Genomic DNA, 18524 nt, shown 5'->3' with positions numbered 1-18524 from the left:
CAGGCTTTGGTGGTTGTGGGGCCTGGCGTTTTTTGGTTGGTATCTGGGGGCTCGCAGCAAAAGAGTGGGATAGCCTAGTTCCAGCATGCACCAGTTGTTCCATTTTCTCTGAGAAGCACAGAAGTGGAGATGCTGGAGAGAGTGATAATGTTTCCGGTGAGAGGGATTTTTGCTCTGGTGTTATTGGAGGCTGTAATATGCTGTCCTGGTTTCCCTGGCTGTTTTCCAGAAAGTCGTCTATGGGTGCTGTATCTTGGAGCAGTGCTGGTATGTCACAGTCTGTCTGTGGTGAGCTCTGTGGGCAGGGCTCAGCTAAGATTGTGTCCGTGAGCAGAGGTTGTTGTGGCTGAGTGGTGTTATCACTGTCCTTGTGTGATGTGTCAACCGCATGTCCATTCAGGTGCTGAAGTGAAATCCTGTGGTCATTCATACTGTATCCAGGTGTGTGTGTGCCATTCAGGTTGAGTGGATTGGCACACATTGCAGAAGGATGACGGAGGGAGAAGTAGATATTGTCCTTTAGCACTCTTGAACCAAGTTTGTTTGGGTGGTGGCCATCCTGTTGAAACAGTTGCCTCTGACTCCAGAAAAGATTGAAGTTGTCAATAAAGTTCACTCCTTTTATATTGCAGGTTTTTTGCAGCCATGTATTAAGCCCAAGCAACCGTGAAAACCTGTTTGTTCCTCTTGCTGGGAGTTGTCCACTGATGAATGTTTGAACTTTCAGTCTTTTAAGTGTTTCAAAAAGTTCATTGAAATCCTTTTTAAGAAGTTCCGACTGCTCTTTATGAATATCATTCTTCCCCACATGAATGATGAGTCGATTTGCAGTCTTATGTTTCATCAGAATGTTCTGAAGTTCCCTGTTTACATCAGAAGTTGTTGCTTGTGGAAGGCAGCACGTTGTTGTATCCCTGCTATTAATGTTTCTGATTATGGAGTCGCCCACTATCAGAGTCCTGGGCTCGGCTGCACTGTGAGCTGAGTGCCGCTGTCTGCTCGACCTTGAGCCCCAGTTAGCATCAGTGTTAGCTACTGGCTGATTCTGTCTGTGTGCGATCACATTCATCAAATTTGGGGATTCCTCATTCATTAATACTTCAAATCTGTTCTCAAGATGTATAGGCGGTGGTAGGAGACCAGTGTTTGCAGTCCTTGTCAGAGCCGTATCTGGGGTAGAGGATGCTACTGCAGTAATATGTGATGCTCGTGACAATCTGATGTCTCGAGTGCCTTTGGGTCTAGCACCCTGTTTGTGCCATCGATTAGTAAAACGATCGGCTTGTTTCTCTACACTCAGTATGGCCTGTCGAGAAGCACTAGATTCATGGGACTCACCGGCTGTATGCTGAGGACGTCCATGACGAAGCTCTGTTGTGTGTTCCGTCTGGTTTGGTGGTCCCGCAATTAACTTTGTTTCAAGAATTGCAATCCTTTGTAAAAGTCTGTGGCAGTTGGAGCAGCAAGTAGATTCCAGAGGAGGCATTTTCTTATCCTTATGAATGTAGGCAGTTGTGTTTTCTCTTCCCCGGAATGTAAGCTTTCAGTGGGAGGCTGGTCGAATAAAATAATTCTGCTTTTTTTTGTAGTAATCCAAGCGTTTGAGCACTGTGCTGATTTGCTGAAGTTAAAATTAGGTGATAAAAGGAGATAAATTATGGAAATATAAAAGCGATAGAGCAAAGCGCGGAGCAGTAAGCGAGAGCGTCCGAACAGTAGCTGAGCAGGAAGTAGTCGTCATCAGTAGTAATTATCGTCATCTTTGCAACAGGTAAGTCTATTCTTCACGACTGTATAATCGATCATTATTTATTCATAAACAGTGTTTGTTTTTAGACAATTAAACATGCCAATAAAGCTAGCTAGCGTGTAATAGCACACGTTTTCTTCTGTACATGTGAACCTTTAACTTTACCATGATATACAGTAAAAAACATGCCACTACTGTCAAGATAATTAGCCGACCGCTAATTAAGCTATATCCTCCTTAAACCATTTTTTTGTTGTTGTTAATTTAGTATTTTTTGTGTCATTCATTACATTATTTTGAGCACAAGAAGATTTTTACTAAAACTTTTAAAAAAAAAGTTTAATTCATATGTTATACTATACTATATTATACACCAGTATACATATTTATGTTATCTTTTTAAATACAAGGTTATACATATTTAAAAAGACATGAATAGGCAAAAACAAGTGTTTTTTTGTTTCAACAAATGATTCTCAACTATGTTATAAAAGATATACCAAAACGATTTGATATACCATTTTAAGTTTTAGATCTGTTTGATGATCATATTATTATGAATTGTCATAAACGCCTTTATGTTATATTTGGTGTTTCTTAGTAATCTCTGCCACAAAAGCTAAACAAAACAAAACGATTTAATTATGGCATGATACCAGCAAGATTGTACCAAGAAGTGTTATTTATTTTCTTATTAATAAGTTCATCACACTATTTACAATTTGTACACAAGGCATTTCAAAGTGATTCACAGTTGTATAAAAAACAATAATGCTTATGCTCATAACAATAATAATCATTAATTATTATAATATTATAATAATTAATTACATAAAAAACAAATGCTGTAGTAAAATACTTTCAGTTGGAATATGACAGCTAAGTAACGTTCTGTTTATGCCTGTGTCCTTTCAGATTATGTATGCATACCCGGTTTTACGAAGAACCTCTGAGGGTCAACTCCTTATGGGGCCAACTGAGGAGGCCAATAGGAGGAAGATCGTGTTGGCAGGGAGGGCCAGGTGTAAGGAGGAGGTCCTGGCTGAAGCCACTGCCTTTGTGAGGCAGAATGGAGGGAATCCTGGAGACCAGTTCCTGGTTCTGGCTCACTGCAAGATCCAGTTTGGGAAACACCAGGGTCAGAGGTTCCTGTGGCTGCTGGAGAACTCACTGGGGTATGCCTGCTATCTGGTCAGCAGCATTTTGGGGGAGGAGGAGAGGGACAACCCGCTGTCGGACAACAAACACCTGTTCCTCAGATACACCTCGCAATCAGGGAGGTAGGCGAGGCTGTGGAGGAGTATCATATAAAACAGGCCATGCTGCAGGAGGCCCAGAGGACAGGAGACTCTGGATGTCTGATGGTGGAGTTTGGGGATTTTAAGGGTAGGTCAATGAAGGAGGTGTATGAGGACCCAAGCAAGGAGGCCCAGGCTCTCATCACCTACCTGAAGAAGGCAAAGGCCAGGCCTAACACCAATATAGCCCTTTTCAAAGCATACGTGCTGAAGAGGCAGGCTCCAGCCCACGTGCCCACCACCACTGTGCCCACTGCATCTGTCCTCACTGCTGCTGTGCCCACTGCCACTGTGTCTGTTCCTCCTCCACCTACTGCCACTAAGAACAGGCCACTGCTGGCGACCAATGTGAAGGCCCTGTTGGCGCGGGGGAAGCATTTATTTGCTTCACAGCTGGCACAAAAGATTTTGTCTCCAGCCAAACCCTGTAAGTGATTTGCAAGCTTTAAAATCATTACAGTATATATTATGCAGTATATATGTCTAACGAAAATACGTGTTCAACAGCTGCAGGACCACGTGTACATCCTGCGTCTGAGTCCGCAGCCCGGAGACAGCTCTTTACATGTGGTGAGTATCACTTAACGCATACAAGTGTGTTGGTGACATGTGCTTAGTGTTTTATGTTATTTTACAGACTCTGCTGCTACGGATTTTTTTGAGGAGGAAGATGACCTGGAGATGGCAACTGTAGCCTCGCAAGCTGAGGAACAACTTCCTCAAGGTATGTAAATCTTAAACAATATTTTACAAACAATTACAAATAAAACAAAACAGTATTTTTTAAATGACATATTATTTTATTTCACAACACAGAAGGGCACTTCTCAGGTGTCAATCTACATTCACTCTTTGAGTGAACATCCTCAAAGGAAAAAAGATAATTTAAAGGTGTATGTAAAAGGTTTTATTACATTTGTTATCGTAATCACTGACTAAAGCTCATTCTTGTCATCTCACACTTCCCCCACTCCCCTTGGAATAAGTGGCTGTTGTAGTGTTTGGTCTGCTTCGCTTCACACTTGGCTGATCCCATCTTTTTTCTTCTTGTATTTCTTCTAATGGTGCTTGGATGAAAAATAGGATGATTTTCACTGCTTCCTTCCATCTTTTCATCATCATGTCATCTCTCTACTAATCATACATGCTTTGCAGTAAACCTTGTAATCGCAGTAGCTGTCCAGCAGAGCTGAGAAAGTCATGCAGTGAAAGTCTAAAACAATAAGATAATTTTGTTGTGTTTTTTTACGCTCCAGCCACTGAAGGCTCGAGAGGCCCTGCTCCTGCCCCGGCTCGTGCTACTGCCCCTGCTCCTCCAGCATTGTGGACCCCTGGCCAGGTGTCCCAGTCGCCTGCAGAGCTTCCTGTCCACTGGAAAGAGCAACTCCCATCTTTCCAGCAAGGACTTCAACCCCTGTCCCTCTGCACCAGGACCATCCTCACTACAGCCACCCACAGGACTGCAGCGCCCTGCCCAGCCTCCTCTTTAGTCTCCTCCTCTGCGCCCTGCCCAGCCTCCTCTGCCGTCTCCTCCTCTGCGCCCTGCTCAGCCTCCTCTGCAGTCTCCTCCACAGCCTTCTGTCCAGCCAAGTGCTGCCTCTGCTCCTGCAACATCAACTGGGTCCAGTGTTGCAGACCAGGCTCCTTTAAGTAAGCTTCTCATTATTCGTGTGCAGGTGCTGCAGCGTGATTTCCAATGACCACAAAAAAGAGGCCGCATTTCCTCTGTGCTGGAAACTTTGCACTGGCTACCTTTTAATTGTAGATTTAATCAAAAAATTGAGCTTTAAGCCATACAAGCTGAAATGTTTGCGGCCCGGCAGCAGCAGGCAGGATGTATGTTTCGGCTCGTTGGTCTAGGGGTATGATTCTCGCTTAGGGTGCGAGAGGTCCCAGGTTCAAATCCCGGACGAGCCCATTATTAGGCTTTTCTTTTAATCTCTTCAGCCTGATTAGGGCAACCAGGATATTTCTGAGAAATTGGGGATAAAATGTGCCAGAGAGAGGCCGGTTAGCTCAGTTGGGTAGAGCGTGGTGCTAATAACGCCAAGGTCGCGGTTTCGATCCCCTTACGGGACACTCATTTTCTCTCTGGGACCTTCGCTCTGCTCTTCTCGAAAATGACGGGCGGTCTGCCAGACATGCCTGCTGGCTAAACCATACAAGTACCTGGCCGAAATAGCTCAGTTGAGAGACTGTTTGACTGAAGATCTAAAGGTCCCTGGTTCAATCCCGGTTTTCGGCAGAGGAACCACGTCCGCCTCTTTTAGTCTACCTGATTCCACCTAGCCTCATCGCTATCTGCTTCTCAGACAGCAAGCTAGCAGAGTGTGTTGGTTCCATGGTGTAATGGTTAGCACTCTGAGCTTTGAATCCAGCGATCCGAGATCAAATCTCGGTGGAATCTTTTTAGGTTCTTTGCAGAAGGGAGGGAAAAAACAGAGGTGATGCGCAACTGCTGACATGGCAGTGAAATTGACACTCTCAAACCGAGTCGGAATTGGGGAAACATGGGCTTAAAAAGCAAAGGCTTCATTTGCTCCTTGCTATCTTGCTTCTGGACTCAATGACTTAAATCTCTGCTGCTCATGGGAAAAGTTGACACACGCCAAGGTTCCATGGTGTCATGGTTGGCACTCTGGGCTCTGAATCCAGCGATCCGAGTTCAAATCTCGGTGGGACCTGCTTTTGCCAGGAATGTGTGCAGTACCTCGTTCGAAAAAACTTTTTCGGCAGCACTGAGCCGCAAGAGCTCATCTAGGTAGTGCCCCATTTGAGCTAATTCTGCTCGATGATGGAGAGGAGGTGTCCATCGCTCTCAAATAAAAAAGACGAGGCGCGATCCCTAGCACGTGTGCAGGTGCTGCAGCGTGATTTCCAATGACCACAAAAAAAGAGGCTGCATTTCCTCTGTGCTGGTAACTTTGCACTGGCTACCTTTTAATTGTAGATTTAATTAAAATATTGCACTTTAAGCCATGCAAGCTGAAATGTTTTCGGCCCGTTGGTCTAGGGGTATGATTCTCGTTTAGGGTTCGAGAGGTCCCGGGTTCAAATCCCGGACGAGCCCATTATCAGGCTTTGCTTTTAATCTCTTCAGCCTGATTAGGGCAACCAGGATATCTCTGAGAAATTGGGGATAAAATGAGCCAGAGAGAGGCCGGTTAGCTCAGTTGGTTAGAGCGTGGTGCTAATAGCGCCAAGGTCAAGGGTTCGATCCCCGTGCGGGCAACTCATTTTCTCTCTGGGACCTTCACTCTGCTCTTCTCGAAAATGACTGGCGGTCTCCCAGACATGCCTGCTGGCAAAACCACCCAAGTACCTGTACGAAATAGCTCAGTTGGGAGAGCGTTAGACTGAAGATCTAAAGGTCCCTGGTTCAATCTCGGGTTTCGGCAGAGGAACCATGGACCACCTCTCTTAGTCGAGGTGGTCCATTGACCAATCGCCAGCTCCTATCTACCTGATTCCACCTAGCCTCTTTGCTATCTGCCTCTCAGACAGCCAGCTATCAGGGTGTGTTCGTTCCATGGTGTAATGGTTAGCACTCTGGGCTTTGAATCCAGCGATCCAAGTTCAAATCTCGGTGGGACCTGAAGTTGCCAGGAATGTGTGCAGTACCTCGTTCGAAAAAACATTTTCGGCAGCACTGAGCCGCAAGAGCTCATCTAGGTAGTGCCCCTTGAAGGGGGGCATAAAAAGGATGGATTGCACTGGAGAATGTAGGCATTGATCCTCGCATGCTAAGCGAGCGCTCTACCATTTGATCTAATTCCCCTCGATGATGGAGAGAAGGTGTCCATCGCTCTCAAAGACAAAGACGAGGTGCGATCCCTATCACATGTGCAGGTGCTGCAGCGTGATTTCCAATGGCCACAAAAAAACAGGCCGCATTTCCTCTGTGCTGGCAACTTTGCACTGGCTACCTTTTAATTGTAGATTTAATCAAAAAATTGGGCTTTGAATCCAGCGATCCGAGTTCAAATCTCGGTGGAACCTTTTTAGGTTCTTTGCGGAAGGGAGGGAAAAAACAGAAGTGATGCGCAACTGCTGACGTGGCGGTGAAATTGGCACTCTCAAACCGAGTCGGAATTGGGGAAACATGGGCTTAAAAAGCAAAGGCTTCATTTGCTCCTTGCTATCGTGCTTCTGGACTCAATGACTTAAATCCTTGCTATCGTGCTTCTGGACTCAATTACTTAAATCTCTGCTGCTCATGGGGAAAGTTGACACACGCCAAGGGTCCATGGTTTAATGGTTAGCACTCTGGGCTCTGAATCCAGCGATCCGAGTTCAAATCTCGGTGGGACCTGCTTTTGCCAGGAATGTGTGCAGTACCTCGTTCGAAAAAACTTTTTCGGCAGCACTGAGCCGCAAGAGCTCATCTAGGTAGTGCCCCTTGAAGGGGGGCGTAAAAAGGATGGACAGCACTGGAGAATGCAGGCATCGATCCCACTACCTCTCGCTTGCGCCTACTGCTTCCTACCGATTGAGCCAAAGTAAGCCCAAAGTAAGCCCACGTGAGCCAATCGTGTTTCTCTGCTGTGGCTTACTTTTGACCAATCGCGTTCTCTCCTGTGGCTTACTTTTGACCAATCGTGTTTCTCTCCTGTGGCTTACGTTTGACCAATCGCCTTTCTCTCCTGTGGCTTACTTTTGACCAATCGCGTTTCTCTCCTGGCTCTGCTCCTGTGGCTTACTTTTGACCAATCGGCGACCGCTATTATTATCGTCATCTTTGCAATCTTTGCAACAGGTAAGTCTATTCTTCACGACTGTATAATCGATCATTATTTATTCATAAACAGTGTTTGTTTTTAGACAATTAAACATGCCAATAAAGCTAGCTAGCATGTAATAGCACACGTTTTCTTCTGTACATGTGAACCTGCAACTTTACCATGATATACAGTAAAAAACATGCCACTACTGTCAAAATAATTAGCCGACTGCTAATTAAGCTATATCCTCCTTAAACCATTTTTTTTGTTGTTGTTAATTTAGTATTTTTTTGTGTCATTCATTACATTATTTTGAGCACAAGAAGATTTTTACTAAAACCTTTAAAAAAAAAGTTTAATTCATATATGTTATACTATACTATGTTATACACCAGTATACATATTTATGTTATCTTTTTAAATACTATGTTATACATATTTAAAAAGACATGAATAGGCAAAAACAAGTGTTTTTTTGTTTCAACAAATGATTCTCAACTATGTTATAAAAGATATACCAAAACGATTTGATATACCATTTTAAGTTTTAGATCTGTTTGATGATCATATTATTATGAATTGTCATAAACGCCTTTATGTTATATTTGGTGTTTCTTAGTAATCTCTGCCACAAAAGCTAAACAAAACAAAACGATTTAAGCATGGCATGATACCAGCAAGATTGTACCATGAAGTGTTATTTATTTTCTTATTAATAAGTTCATCACACTATTTACAATTTGTACACAAGGCAATTTAAAGTGATTCACAGTTGTATAAAAACAATAATGCTTATGCTCACAATAATAATAATCATTAATTATTATAATATTATAATAATTAATTACATAAAAAAGAAATGCTGTAGTAAAATACTTTCAGTTGGAATATGACAGCTATGTAACGTTCTGTTTATGCCTGTGTCCTTTCAGATTATGTATGCATACCCGGTTTTACGAAGAACCTCTGAGGGTCGACTCCTTATGGGGCCAACTGAGGAGGCCAATAGGAGGAAGATCGTGTTGGCAGGGAGGGTCAGGTGTAAGGAGGAGGTCCTGGCTGAGGCCACTGCCTTTGTGAGGCAGAATGGAGGGAATCCTTGAGACCAGTTCCTGGTTCTGGCTCACTGCAAGATCCAGTTTGGGAAACACCAGGGTCAGAGGTTCCTGTGGCTACTGGAGAACTCACTGGGGTATGCCTGCTATCTGGTCAGCAGCATTTTGGGGGAGGAGGAGAGGGACAACCCGCTGTCTGACAACAAACACCTGTTCCTCAGATACACCTCGCAGATCAGGGAGGTAGGCGAGGCTGTGGAGGTGTATCATATAAAACAGGCCATGCTGCAGGAGGCCCAGAGGACAGGAGACTCTGGATGTCTGATGGTGGAGTTTGGGGATTTTAAGGGTAGGTCAATGAAGGAGGTGTATGAGGACCCAAGCAAGGAGGCCCAGGCTCTCATCACCTACCTGAAGAAGGCAAAGGCCAGGCCTAACACCAATATGGCCCTTTTCAAAGCATACGTGCTGAAGAGGCAGGCTCCAGCCCACGTGCCCACCACCACTGTGCCCACTGCATCTGTCCTCACTGCTGCTGTGCCCACTGCCACTGTGTCTGTTCCTCCTCCACCTACTGCCACTAAGAACAGGCCACTGCTGGCAACCAATGTGAAGGCCCTGTTGGCGTGGGGGAAGCATTTATCTGCTTCACAGCTGGCACAAAAGATTTTGTCTCCAGCCAAACCCTGTAAGTGATTTGCAAGCTTTAAAATCATTACAGTATATATTATGCAGTATATATGTCTAACGAAATACGTGTTCAACAGCTGCAGGACCACGTGTACCACCTGCATCTGAGGAGGGCGGAAATACAGGGGTCGAAAGGTCGCACCGCCTCCAAATTCGCCGCCCTGGTATTCGAGGGGCCCCCGGTTCTAGATCCCGGATCGCAGGGTTCTAGATCGGTTCCAAGTGTATCGTTTTTTTGTGCAAAAATCTCCTCACTTTTGGTTCTACTGAGCATATGTCTTTCTGTGTGTGCAAGAGGGCTTCCATTCATTGGACCATGTGCTCGGTGAAGGGTGGACAGAAAGGTCCGATCGGCCCGAAACTGACGTATGCGTCTCGTCACGGGCCCCTGGGACGGGTTCTAGAGTTCCGCGTCCCTCTGACCTTTTTTCGCTCTAATTGGCCACCAACAGCCCCATGCAATAAGTTGCACGAGGGACGTCAAAAAAACAGGGGCCAAAAGGGGTCGAAAGGTCGCAGCGGCCCCAAATTCGGCACGGGGGTGGTCCGGGGGCCCCCGGTTCTAGATCACGGGTTTGGTGGTTCTAGATCGGTTCTAAGTATGTTTTTCAGCCAAACGCTTTGAAGGAAACGCCCGATCGGCCCGAAACCGACATGCGGGTCTCGTCACGGGCCCCGGGGACGGGTTCTAGAGTTCCGCGTCCCTCTGACCTTTTTTCAGCCCCATGGAATAAGTTGCACGTGGGACGTCAAATAAACAGTCGCCCTAAGGGGTCAAAAGGTCGCAGGACCTCGAGATTGGTCACGGACGACCGCCACGGGCCCCCGAATCGGGCCCCAGAGTATCGTGGCTCTAGATGCTTCCTGAGCCTAGTAGGCCGTCTAATCCTAACTGCTGAATTAACCCTTGCAGACACATGCTCCCATAGAGATCAATGGGAGACAGAGAAGTGCATAAAAAATAGCTAAAAATAAACTTGGCATGTCTCGACCTAGCCCGCTCTGTCTGTCGCAGAGGGCCACGTGACGCAACTTTTTGTAGAGTTTGGGGCCCCTCGGACCCCCGGGGGCCGCGCGGGAGCCACTGACACGTGCAACTTATCCCATTCATTTTCATAGGCGTTTGGTGGACATCCCCACGCAACAGTCCCAATAGCTCCGAATGGCTCCGATTTGAAATCTGTGGCCCCTCAGGGTCCCCTCAGACGGTCCGCAAAGACTGGGGTCCGTAGTACCCCGTTAAGTGCCTTACAGTCAAAATCAGCATCCCATCTGTAACCTATTTTACGGGTGCCCTAAATGCTGTCCGTGGACAGTCCATTTTTAGGCTAATTATGCATAATTATTAGCTTTTAATGTACATCAGTGTGTTGTATTGTGTCCCCTGTGTGGTGTACAGTAGGTTTCACCTCATAAAACCACTGTAATTGTGAAATATGACCTGTTAATGCATTGACCACGGACAGCCTATTTGGACCCCGTCAAATAAGTTGCAGGTGGGACTTCACCACATGTGATGAAATCGCCTAATCATTACGGGGATTCACCCGCTGAAAATGTCTAAGTTAAAAACAGCATCCCACCTGTAACTTATTTGACAGGGTCCAAATAGGCTGTTCGTGGACAGTCCATTTTTAGGCTAATTATGCATAATTATTAGCTTTAATGTACATCAGTGTGTTGTATTGTGTCCCCAGTGTGGTGTACAGTAGGTTTCACCTTATAAAACCACTGTAATTATGAAATATGACCTATTAATGCATTGACCACGGACAGCCTATTTGGACCCCGTCAAATAAGTTACAGGTGGGCCCTTACTTTGCCCACCTGTAACTTATTTGACAGGGTCCAAATAGGCTGTCCGTGGACAGTCTATGGGTGCAGTGGGCCCTTAATTTGCCCACCTGTAACTTATTTGACAGGGTCCAAATAGGCTGTTCGTGGACAGTCCATTTTTAGGCTAATTATGCATAATTATTAGCTTTAATGTACATCAGTGTGTTGTATTGTGTCCCCAGTGTGGTGTACAGTAGGTTTCACCTTATAAAACCACTGTAATTATGAAATATGACCTATTAATGCATTGACCACGTACAGCCTATTTGGACCCTGTCAAATAAGTTACAGGTGGGCCCTTACTTTGCCCACCTGTAACTTATTTGACAGAGTCCAAATAGGCTGTTCGTGGACGCCTTCCTGTGGTCACATAGGCGGTCAGTGGGACAAATAGGCTCTCTGTGGTCAGTGGGCAGGGCCACGGGCTGTCGCTTAGATTGGCCGTGGACGAACAGGCCATTCAAATAAGTTGCAGGTGGGATGCTGTTTTATATTTTGATGTCATGACTGATAAAAATGAATAAAATTGATTAAATATCAATTTTACGTTAATCTCTGGGCCCCCCTGAGCGATTTGCAGCCTTCAGAACCCCGAAATTCCACTGTCCACGAACAGCCTAAATTTTTGAATGGGATAAGTTGCAGGTGGGACGTCCAGATCTCAGCCTCTGGACACAATTTGGAGATGAAACCTGCGCTCCTGTGCTCATCTGGACATGCCCTGCCCATGGTGTGAATTTCAAAGAGATTGGAGAAACTTGAAAATCCGACCCAAAAACCCTTTGAGATTTTTTGGGTCGGATTTTCAAGTTTCTCCAAACTCCCTGGTTACCCAGAGTGCTAACCATTACACCATGGAACCTTGGCGTGTGTCAACTTTTCCCATGAGCAGCAGAGATTTAAGTCATTGAGTCCAGAAGCACGATAGCAAGGAGCAAATGAAGCCTTTGCTTTTTAAGCCCATGTTTCCCCAATTCCGACTCGGTTTGAGAGTGTCAATTTCACTGCCATGTCAGCAGTTGCGCATCACCTCTGTTTTTTCCCTCCCTTCCGCAAAGAACCTATAAAGGTTCCACCGAGATTTGAACTCAGATCGCTGGATTCAAAGCCCAGAGTGCTAACCATTACACCATGGAACCAACATACTCTGCTAGCTGGCTATCTGAGAGGAAGATAGCGATGAGGCTAGGTGGAATCAGGTAGACTAAAAGAGGCGGACGTGGTTCCTCTGCCGAAACCCGGGATTGAACCAGAGACCTTTAGATTCTCAGTCTAACGGTCTCCCAACTGAGCTATTTCGTCCAGGTACTTGTGTGGTTTAGCCAGCAGGGATGTCTGGGAGACCGCCCGTCATTTTCGAGAAGAGCAGAGCGAAGGCCCCAGAGAGAAAATGAGTGGCCCGTACGGGGATCGAACCCGCATCCTTGGCGTTATTAGCACCACGCTCTAACCAACTGAGCTAACCTGCCTCTCTCTGGCACATTTTATCCCCAAATTCTCAGAAATATCCTGGTTGCCCTAATCAGGCTGAAGAGATTAAAAGCAAAGCCTAATAATGGGCTCATCCGGGATTTGAACCCGGGACCTCTCGCACCCTAAGCGAGAATCATACCCCTAGACCAACGAGCCGAAACATACATCCTCCCTGCTGCTGCCGGGCTGCAAACATTTCAGCTTGCATGGCTTAAAGCGCAATTTTTTGATTAAATCTACAATTAAAAGGTAGCCAGTGCAAAGTTTCCAGCACAGAGGAAATGCGGCCTCTTTTTTTGTGGTCATTGGAAATCACGCTGCAGCACCTGCACACGAATAATGAGAAGCTTACCTACAGGAACCTGGTCTGCAACACTGGACCCAGTTGATGTTGCAGGAGCAGAGGCAGCACTTGGCTGGACAGAAGGCTGTGGAGGAGACTGCAGAGGAGGCTGAGCAGGGCGCAGAGGAGGAGACTGCAGAGGAGGCTGGGCAGGGCGCAGAGGAGGAGACTGCAGAGGAGGCTGGGCAGGGCGCAGAGGAGGAGACTGCAGAGGAGGCTGGGTAGGGTGCAGAGGAGACTGCAGAGGAGGCTGGGCAGGGCGCTGCAGTCCTGTGTGTGGCTGTAGTGAGGATGGTCCTGGTGCAGAGGGACAGGGGTTGAAGGCCTTGCTGGAAAGATGGGAGTTACTCTTTCCAGTGGACAGGAAGCTCTGCAGGCGACTGGGACACCTGGCCAGGGGTCCACGATGCTGGAGGAGCAGGATAAGGGGCAGGAGCAGGGGCAGTAGCACGAGCCGGAGCAGGAGCAGGGCCTCTCGAGCCTGCAGTGGCTGGAGCGTAAAAAAACACAACAAAATTATCTTATTGTTTTAGACTTTCACTGCATGACTTTCTCAGCTCTGCTGGACAGCTACTGCGATTACAAGGTTTACTGCAAAGCATGTATGATTAGTAGAGAGATGACATGATGATTAAAAGATGGAAGGAAGCAGTGAAAATCATCCTGTTTTTCATCCAAGCACCATTAGAAGAAATACAAGAAGAAAAAAAGATGGGATCAGCCAAGTGTGAAGCGAAGCAGACCAAATACTACAACAGCCACTTATTCCAAGGGGAGTGGGGGAAGTGTGAGATGACAAGAATGAGCTTTAGTCAGTGATTACGATAAAAAATGAAATAAAACCTTTTACATACACCTTTAAATTATCTTTTTTCCTTTGAGGATGTTCATTCAAAGAGTGAATGTAGATTGACACCTGAGAAGTGCCATTCCTCTGTGTAGCGACTGACCGAATCCTGTTTTCCTTTCACTACTGAACAAATATGAACACATATATGTTTAATTCACAAAACCTTGAATCATGTGAAATGGTGCCCCAATGTCTGCCAGCAGGTCATTGATTAACTCCATTTATGACGCATTGCGCAATCAAGAAACAGGTCCCCGTTGTTCTCGAAACCCTCACGTGGTGCACACCGCGGATGGACAATATGCCCTAAGGATACACACACACACACCACACATACCCGCACACAAACGTCCTTTGTGTGCAACTTAGGATAGGTATGTCCTTAATGTATATAACACAGAATTGTATCTAACCTTCCTGTATGCATGCATATCTAATTAGTTTTGTCTTATTCTATAGATGTAATTGGAGACTGGTCTGTAACTTCAAATCTTAAGTGTATTTCTAAAGAAAGATTACCTAACAGGATCATCTTCTGTAACTCTCCCTCTTGCTAGGTCATAAAACTTTATGACCCTCAAAAGGAATTCCAAGGGAATCACAGCTCCCACTTGAATTCTGATGAAGAAAGACTAATAGACTCTGCAATCTTATATTTTCTATAAGTATAACCACTAAAGAAATGTATAAACATGAATTTGATCTTTCCTAGTCATGGTAGCCGGTATTATGGCTTTATAGTCGTGTGAGTGAACATTAAATGTGTGTAATTCTGCATATGAATGTAACTTTATGTTTCTTCTACTCGTTCCGGCCATTCTTGGTACCTGTTTGACCGTCTTGTTTTGACTAAACCAGTCATACATAGGATATTACAGTAAAATGTATTGTTCTGTGTGTACAATCTTTCTGGCTAGAAATGACAAAATTTTATAGCATCATCAATTATACTGACAAGACAAAGAAGAACTTTTCCCGCTCGAGATGCTCTAAGATGATTGGGTCACATACGCGAAGCAGGCGTGAACCCCTCCTCTCTATAAGAAACTGACACAGGAGTTTCTCAAGAGAGCACTTTCCCTGTGAGAGGTTTCCGGTCCCATGGCTCCTTAGGGAGCTTTACACCGCGTTTCTTTTCTTTTCCTTTCTTTACTAAGTTTTATTTTCATTTTCGCCTCTCCCTCCCGAGGGAGATGAACTCTGAACTATTTCCTTGGTAACTTCACGTTCGGTGAACCTTTAAAACTTCCCGCGAGTCTGCTCGCCCCGGAAGACACGAGAGAACAAGCCTATAGCACCGAAGGACAAACACGCATACGACTCTGCGTTCCTCAGCAACACAAAGAGAACCATATACGCAAGCATAGGTTATTGATTTGATTTGATTGATGTGATTTCTTGTTGCCTCTCTAAGGGTTATTGTCTGTGATTTTTGCCATGCTGCGATCACCCCGGTGATCTCTCTCATCCTGACCGTTAGTTTCACTTTCTCATCCTCTATCTCTCTCTCTATATATCTATATATATATATACTTCACTCTCTCTCTCTCTCTCACTCAATCTCTCTCTCTCTCACTCCCGTTGTTATTCGTTTGTCTCGTTAGTTTTACTGTTTATTGTACATACATGTATCCCGGATTTAAATGTAGAATTCTGTATCCGTAGTTTCTTTTTATTAAAACCATTATATTCTTGATTGCTAATTGTCTAAAGTGCTCATTTTTACAAAGTCAATGAAGTGTTCGACCCTTTAGCTACAACGCTTTACAATTCGTTACTATTTCAGTAACATAAATTTTATAATAACAAGGAGGTGATTTTTCCTGGCCAGAAAATAGCTTTTTTGGAATTATAAGAAAGAGATAATTTTTGTTGAAAATTGATAAGTTAATCTTACGGCCGTTTGCTGGACAAACAGATTGTTCGATAACTAAATTAATTCCATTTAAGGTCATCTCATATAATCGATCTGTAATAAGACTATTGATATATTAATGACGAACCATAACCCATTATGGTGATCATTCATATATACAATCGATCTATTTTCAGCTTCGATAATTTAACTGTAATGTGCAATATATTAATCATTCATGATTAATTATTAAATTCCCTATATATAATTTGAGCTAATTTAATGTAAGACTCATTGTCGCTACATCTGTGTTGTGAAATAAAATAATATGTCATTTAAAAAAGACTGTTTTGTTTTATTTGTAATTGTTTGTAAAATATTGTTTAAGATTTACATACCTTGAGGAAGTTGTTCCTCAGCTTGCGAGGCTACAGTTGCCATCTCCAGGTCATCTTCCTCCTCAAAAAAATCCGTAGCAGCAGAGTCTGTAAAATAACATAAAACACTAAGCACATGTCACCAACACACTTGTATGCGTTAAGTGATACTCACCACATGTAAAGAGCTGTCTCCGGGCTGCGGACTCAGACGCAGGTGGTACACGTGGTCCTGCAGCTGTTGAACACGTATTTTCGTTAGACATATATACTGCATAATATATACTGTAATGATTTTAAAGCTTGCAAATCACTTACAGGGTTTGGCTGGAGACAAAATCTTTTGTGCCAGCTGTGAAGCAGATAAATGCTTCCCCCGCGCCAACAGGGCCTTCACATTGGTCGCCAGCAGTGGCCTATTCTTAGTGGCAGTAGGTGGAGGAGGAACAGACACAGTGGCAGTGGGCACAGCAGCAGTGAGGACAGATGCAGTGGGCACAGTGGTGGTGGGCACGTGGGCTGGAGCCTGCCTCTTCAGCACGTATGCTTTGAAAAGGGCCATATTGGTGTTAGGCCTGGCCTTTGCCTTCTTCAGGTAGGTGATGAGAGCCTGGGCCTCCTTGCTTGGGTCCTCATACACCTCCTTCATTGACCTACCCTTAAAATCCCCAAACTCCACCATCAGACATCCAGAGTCTCCTGTCCTCTGGGCCTCCTGCAGCATGGCCTGTTTTTTCTGATACACCTCCACAGCCTCGCCTACCTCCCTGATCTGCGAGGTGTATCTGAGGAACAGGTGTTTGTTGGCCGACAGCGGGTTGTCCCTCTCCTCCTCCCCCAAAATGCTGCTGATCAGATAGCAGGCATACCCCAGTGAGTTCTCCAGCAGCCACAGGACCCTCTGACCCTGGTGTTTCCCAAACTGGATCTTGTAGTGAGCCAGAACCAGGAACTGGTCTCCAGGATTCCCTCCATTCTGCCTCACAAAGGCAGTGGCCTCAGCCAGGACCTCCTCCTTACACCTGGCCCTCCCTGCCAACACGATCTTCCTCCTATTGGCCTCCTCAGTTGGCCCCATAAGGAGTCGACCCTCAGAGGTTCTTCGTAAAACCGGGTATGCATACATAATCTGAAAGGACACAGGCATAAACAGAACGTTACATAGCCGTCATATTCCAACTGAAAGTATTTTACTACAGCATTTCTTTTTTATGTAATTAATTATTATAATATTATAATAATTAATGATTATTATTATTATGAGCATAAGCATTATTGTTTTTATACAACTGGGAATCACTTTGAATTGCCTTGTGTACAAATTGTAAATAGTGTGATGAACTTATTAATAAGAAAATAAATAACACTTCTTGGTACAATCTTGCTGGTATCATGCCATGCTTAAATCGTTTGTTTTGTTTAGCTTTTGTGGCAGAGATTACTAAGAAACACCAAATATAACATAAAGGCGTTTATGACAATTCATAATAATATGATCATCAAACAGATCTAAAACTTAAAATGGTATATCAAATCGTTTTGGTATATCTTTTATAACATAGTTGAGAATCATTTGTTGAAACAAAAAAACACTTGTTTTTGCCTATTCATGTCTTTTTAAATATGTATAACATAGTATTTAAAAAGATAACATAAATATGTATACTGGTGTATAACATAGTATAGTATAACATATATGAATTAAACTTTTTTTTTTAAAGGTTTTAGTAAAAATCTTCTTGTGCTCAAAATAATGTAATGAATGACACAAAAAAATACTAAATTAACAACAACAAAAAAATGGTTTAAGGAGGATATAGCTTAATTAGCGGTCGGCTAATTATCTTGACAGTAGTGGCATGTTTTTTACTGTATATCTGTCACGTGTCTGTCCTGTCTCGTATTGCACATGGGTGTCTTTGTTATGTTGGGCCATGTGCTCTTGTCATTGTTTGATCCCTCCCCCTCGTTACCTGATTAGTGTTTGACTTCTTCCACCTGTTCCCTCTTGATTTGTTCCCTATTTAAGTCTCTTCTTGTTAGCTGTCTTGGTCGGATCTTTGTCTTATGTTACACCTATTCCTTGTGATGGTCTTCGTGTTCTTGGTCAGTGTTTGTCATTCTAGTTCAGTTCTGTTTTATGTTTCATTGATTATGTTTTCCCCCTTGTGGGTTTTTGCTTTGTGTTTTTGTTTTTATTTGTTAATAAATATCCTTTTACTGCACTTGAGTCCTCTTCTCCACTTTTTGTAAATTGTATCGTGACAGAAAGATCC

General features: G+C 44.3%; 6 non-coding genes across 6 annotated transcripts; 2 read left to right on the top strand and 4 right to left on the bottom strand.

Annotated features, from left to right (window-relative positions):
• Positions 1 to 4893: 4893 nt before the first annotated feature.
• Positions 4894 to 4965, top strand: trnap-agg (transfer RNA proline (anticodon AGG)). Its single transcript has one exon. It is a non-coding gene; the product is annotated as a tRNA-Pro (tRNA).
• A 1081-nt stretch (positions 4966 to 6046) lies between these two features.
• Positions 6047 to 6118, top strand: trnap-agg (transfer RNA proline (anticodon AGG)). Its single transcript has one exon. It is a non-coding gene; the product is annotated as a tRNA-Pro (tRNA).
• A 6299-nt stretch (positions 6119 to 12417) lies between these two features.
• trnaq-uug (transfer RNA glutamine (anticodon UUG)) lies at positions 12418 to 12489 on the bottom strand. The gene has a single exon. It is a non-coding gene; the product is annotated as a tRNA-Gln (tRNA).
• A 90-nt stretch (positions 12490 to 12579) lies between these two features.
• trnal-gag (transfer RNA leucine (anticodon GAG)) lies at positions 12580 to 12652 on the bottom strand. The gene has a single exon. It is a non-coding gene; the product is annotated as a tRNA-Leu (tRNA).
• Positions 12653 to 12745: 93 nt separating this feature from the next.
• Positions 12746 to 12819, bottom strand: trnai-aau (transfer RNA isoleucine (anticodon AAU)). The gene has a single exon. It is a non-coding gene; the product is annotated as a tRNA-Ile (tRNA).
• Positions 12820 to 12907: 88 nt separating this feature from the next.
• On the bottom strand, positions 12908 to 12979 carry trnap-agg (transfer RNA proline (anticodon AGG)). The gene has a single exon. It is a non-coding gene; the product is annotated as a tRNA-Pro (tRNA).
• Between the last annotated feature and the right edge of the window lie 5545 nt (positions 12980 to 18524).

Source organism: Siphateles boraxobius, unplaced genomic scaffold (assembly GCF_051911475.1).
Source record: "Siphateles boraxobius isolate OS27281-9 unplaced genomic scaffold, OSU_SipBor_1 19, whole genome shotgun sequence".
Taxonomy (NCBI): domain Eukaryota; kingdom Metazoa; phylum Chordata; class Actinopteri; order Cypriniformes; family Leuciscidae; genus Siphateles; species Siphateles boraxobius.
Note: the sequence above shows the minus strand (reverse complement) of the source record. Positions and strands in the feature narration are given on the sequence as shown.